The sequence below is a fragment of the Pollicipes pollicipes genome, unplaced genomic scaffold, assembly GCF_011947565.3.
Source record: "Pollicipes pollicipes isolate AB1234 unplaced genomic scaffold, Ppol_2.1 Scaffold_1600;HRSCAF=1878_pilon_pilon_pilon, whole genome shotgun sequence".
NCBI lineage: Eukaryota > Metazoa > Arthropoda > Thecostraca > Pollicipedomorpha > Pollicipedidae > Pollicipes > Pollicipes pollicipes.
In genome coordinates this window covers 17,092,902-17,098,186 of record NW_023595962.1, presented here as the reverse complement: position 1 = coordinate 17,098,186, position 5,285 = coordinate 17,092,902, and the positions used below count along the sequence as shown (strand labels likewise).

The 5,285-nt window shown below is 47.5% G+C and overlaps 1 protein-coding gene across 1 annotated transcript in view; it reads left to right on the top strand.

Annotated features, from left to right (window-relative positions):
- Positions 1-5,285, top strand: part of LOC119089752 (dipeptidyl peptidase 1-like) — a 22,865-nt gene continuing 17,580 nt past the window's right edge. The window contains 1 exon segment of the mRNA XM_037212564.1: positions 1-36. The gene's annotated coding sequence lies outside the window, so the exon portion shown is untranslated.

The window sequence follows — 5,285 nt, the reverse complement described above, 5'->3', positions numbered from 1 at the left end:
CGTCCGCTGTCATACAACCCTACCCCTGTTTGTGCGGTGAGCTCATGTGGGTGACGCGGCAGAGACATGTCCTTGTCGGTAACCGCAGCTCAAACACAAGCACAGCTTCGGGGCCAGTTTGGGAAAGAACGTCGCACTCTTATGTATGTCCATCGTCAAATCTTCCGAAAGTTACGGCGTCTGTCTGCTCGACGGCTCCGCTGCGGACGGGCCTCACCGCGATAACGTGGCCCGGCCGGGCGCCGGCCGGCGTAAACCACGGCTCCTCTGCGGACGGGCCTCACCGCGATAACGTGGCCCGGCCGGGCGCCGGCTGGCGTAAACCAAGCTCGCATGCCACCAGCATACAGAGGTCACTCCGCGGTGCTTAGCGACGGGCGGAGCGGCCCCGCACGGGCCAGCTCCCATGCTACGACACGTTCAGCTTCCTTCAGCTGCTGGCTGGTGCTTAGTTGTGCGAGTGCGGGATGATGATGATGATGATTGTTTGACAGCAGCTGACGCTCTACCTGAATCTGAAATTTGGTTTCGGCTCGTGGGGAGAGAACAAAAGCTTTATATCATGGCTTATCGTGAGAACAAATAACCCGGGCGAATTTGCACGGTATTCACAGCTGGCACTGAAGCATATACTTTGACAGCAGATGACAGTAAACGCCATGCTCCTAGCTGGTCTCAGTGATTGCCAAAGACCATTAGAGATTGGCTGCCTGCAATTCTCAAATTTCATAGCTTCATAAGGAAGTGCTTCCTTCTTAAGTCTATGTTCACATCTACTGTATTTCTGGACGCTATAGAGCCAATGAAAGTTGTTAACATTGATGATTCTGTTGTACTGGTGTCAGTCCCAATTAAGGCTGATAGAAACCAATGCTTAAAATGTCGCGCACCCGTTGCACCATTCCCCACAGCACATTATGACAAGTTTATGATTGAAATGGCATGCAATGGCACTGCCACAATATAGATAGGAGCATGTGGTACATATTAGGAGCATGCAATTTAGATAGCCATGTAATATAGTTGGACGCGTGTAAATCGACTCATGAGTACATCTACACAGAATAGTTCCTCTGCTCAAATCCACTACGAAGTGGATTTACACAGAATGCCACCCCTGTGTAAATCGACTCAGATCTGAGTTGATCTACACATAAACGCACTGTTGTGTAAATCCACTTGTGAGTAGATCTACACAAGTGTGGCTTCAGGAGTAAATCGACTCAGATCTGAGTGGATTTACACGGGAGCGCCATTCCGTGTATATACACTCGCAAGTGGATTTAAGCAGAGAAGGCGTTCCGTGTAAATGCGCTCAAGACGTGATTTACACAGAAGCGCCATTCTATGTAATCCCACTCGCGAGTGGGCTTAAGCAGATAAGGTGTTCTGTGTAGATACACTCATGATGGATAAACACATCTGTGAATTACATGGTGATGTGATTTGCACAAGAGACAGAGCGTATTCAACGCAGCGAACCGGCGAACTGATATATGACTTGCCGAATAAGGGAAATGTGTGATTTCAGCAATCAAGCAAACGCACAAGAGCTGAAAATATGCATTTTCCCATGCATAGTTCATTTTTGCATCACTGAAGCTACACATCTGCGTACTTTGTGGAGAATATACTGTCCAGAGACACGTTTGCGGTGTGCGGCTTTTATCCAGTCTTGGTAACGGGTGAGGGGTGTGGAGGGCTCCCAAAGGGGCTCCTTGATGGTGAAACACACACACCCTCTCATACGCACAACTTCGTCAGCTTTGGCCGATGGATTTCCACCGGCATGATTTTGTGCGTGTTTTATGCATTTCTAACCTTCTTCACTGGGACAAGAAGGCATGAAAGGTACTGGAAAACAATTTGCTGTGTGTTTTATTGCAGGCAGTGATTAACAGAAGGGAGGTGATGTTAGATGACATACAAAATAACGCACCGGCGTTATTCCCTTTAAATTGTTAAGCTGGTTCTACCAAAGGGATAGACCTCGGAGCTTTGCCAAGTTTTGTTCTGAGCTCTGCAGAGATATTCATGATCCCGTGCACGTTGAGTGTAGATGGAAATAGAAAATGAAAAAAATAAAAAAATAAAAAAGGGTCAGCAATTTTTTCACTTTGTCTAACCCATGTTCGTTTGGGGATGTTAAACGTTCTGTCAGAATTTATTAGCGATGCAACTTATGTAGCAGTGTTTAGGATACGCACTTCGAGTCTTAGAAGCCTACCCAATGCTATGATTACATTTCCTCATGCAGTAATGCATCCTCGCCCAGAGTTTCTATGCGGCAAGTGTATCCTCGATTTCAGAGGTTAAGTTAGGGTCACTTCCGGTGAACCTAGGGTCTTGTAATTAGCATCTGTAATAGTACGGAACATTCAAACCCAATGGTATGAACTACCCGACCCTAGCACTTATATTTTCGAATGAGACTTTTCGAAGTCATCTTTGGAAAGACAGACTTAATTAAAGTAGCGTTCCCCCGGACTAGAAAATCGCAATGATTGAACGTTGAATAACGCGGTATGTAGCATGGAGAAATGCATGGAAGACTTCGTTAAGTCCTCACTCAAAAAGGGAACCGAAATCGACAAACCCAGACTTGGGTTGTACCTACCTTCATGCCTATGCAACCTACCTTCTGAATACAGCTCGGTACCTTAACTGAACCTAGTACTGTGAGGTAACCCAACTGAAGCTACCCAACTGATTCACACGTGGTACCAGTAGGGGTGTGTTTGACATCCGGACCAGCCTTTTGCCTGTAAATTTGAAGTCGCTCAACTTGGGGCTAACTTAAAACCAAGAACTTAACTTTTGCATAACGCTACGGGAAACGCTTTTTAGGTTTAGGACACTTGCAGACGTCTGCGCCGAAAGAACCTCACGGTTAAATACAAACATTCGTGGTACCTAATGAGGGTACCGCCAATAATGAAAGGTGGTAAATATTCTCTTCGCTATTCTAGTTTCTACCTTCAGCTCTTCACAACTATGTCTTCCGTGAAATCGCTAGCATTTTCGTACGCACATCAACTTTGCCTGTTTCGTCAAAGACACACGAAAAAGATGTGTGCGTGCAGATGTCGTTCAACCTCGGCACCCATGATCTTCTCGCTACAGTACAGTACTTTTAGCTACAGTACAGTACGCTACAGTACAGTACGCTACAGTACAGTACGCGTGCGGATTTTGTCACTCAACCGAAAACGCCCTGGACGATGCCGTTGAGTGAGCTGTACTCGGATTGGGGTTAAGCACATCGTAGCCGTCACTTTCGTAAACATCAGCCGTGCCTTTAATTGTTTCGACCATGGCGTCGTTCTCTGATAAAGCTGCAGTGATATTGCATCGATCCGAAGTGGTTTGGGAGCTACCTTGCTGGTCGAAGGTAGATGGTGACAAGCAGAATCTCTCTCCTGTCGATTCACGGTGTCTCTGTGATCCTTGGTTGACCCTATCCTCTTCAGTATTTTTAAGAATGAATTTCTATCTTACCTCCTTCACGAATATCTAGTATCCTGTGCCGACCACACCCAAATGCTAGACTCTACTCATCCAGACCAACCATCCGTTCCGAAATCACGACAGGAGGAAACCATTGAAGTGAGTAATTCCTACTTCACATCTAACCCCCTAAAATGAAGCCGACCAAGAGCTGCTCTTCCCGGCACTCCACAATCCTGAAAGGAAACCTTATTTTTTCTCCTGGACATCGCGGGACACCAATTAGGCCCTTCGTCGCTCATGAAGGTGCTGGGGGGGGGGGGGGGGACGGGGGGCCTATTGCAGGTACCTTTTCTTGGGAGATGCTCGAATCCTATGCTAAAATGCGCGGACCCATCCTTTTCCGCTTGCGTAAAATCCACCACAACCAACAATATTGGCTGTTTGTGACGAATCACAATGAACAAATTCCACCACAATCAAAGCACAATCAACAAATACGTCGCCCGAGGTTCGTAAATCTACCATCCAGTCCCATGCCCTCATCTTCTGTACTGCCTCTCGGTCTGGGGTGTGGCTGCAGCGCATCTCCTAAATACAGTGCAAGGGGTGATTAACCGCGGGGCCAGGATCGTCACCGATGCTCTTCAGCAAGATCCAATGGCGGCGACTGTTCAAGCGCTGGGCTGGCGTGGTGACCTAGTCATCCCCGTGGCAGCCTCGTTGTGTTCAAGGCCCTTAATGACCCGTGGGTTCCTTTGGAGATTCGATCCCTGTTCACCACACGTACAGCTTTACGCCAGCGTCACCCGCGCGGCAGCGATGGGCGCCCTGGGTCTGCCAGCCCTCACCTACCGACAGCACGCAGGTCTTTTCGTATTTACGCGGCCCCAGCCCGCTACCGCCGACTACCGCAACCTCTCACACCTACAGTGTGCTCTTACACCTACAGTGTGCTCTTACACCTACAGTGTGCTTTGCGCCAGTCTGGGCGATGTAGACTGCCCTGTTGTGTAATCATTGCTTGTTGGCCGCTTCGTAACATATTCTGACGGCTTAAATTTGGATGCATAATTTATTGTCTGCCGAGCTGTGAGAACAAAGGGACGATTGATAACGTGAGAATCTAGTCGCGCCGTTGTTTTGATATTGCACCCATACTACTTTTGTAATTGTACCGAGTCAAACAACCCAGCTGTCGGAATAATTTGTGATTAAAATGAGCGTGAGCATGACCCAGCCTCGCATTCGCAATGAGAGGCGTCACTGGAGCTGCCATTGGTCTTACGCATACCGATGAAACTCACAAAACATTTGTTGGGCTTCATCAGACGTATTTGTTGATACGTGGGATTTTGATAATGCGCAATAGCCACTTCAGCAGAGATGGTCAGCTTTAAATCTATTAAAGTATTGGGGTAAGTGACCTCTCCACGATAACCACAGCCATGGAAGGTACAGCAGGCAGCCGTGCGAGATTACCACAGATGCACGCCATGAGAAGTAGCAACCATGTCACAATAGCGCAGGTCTTTTACCGCACTGGAGCGGCCAGACATGCCTCACTATGTCAGGAAGACTTTCTCACATGCCAATAAATCCCGTACACTAACAAAGGCACACCCTGAGTGTTGAGAAGCATGGAAATTTACCACTAGGCACAGTCGTCAACGTTCTTCTTGACTGGATTTAAAGCGTGTGAGCACAACCAGTGTCAGAAAACATCATCAATAACAATCATGGCTGAAAAGTGTTGATCGCACTAAGCAATTATATAACAGTGGCACGACCTATTGAATAAGTAGCCAAAGCGATGCTCTCAAGTTGGTATTTTTAAA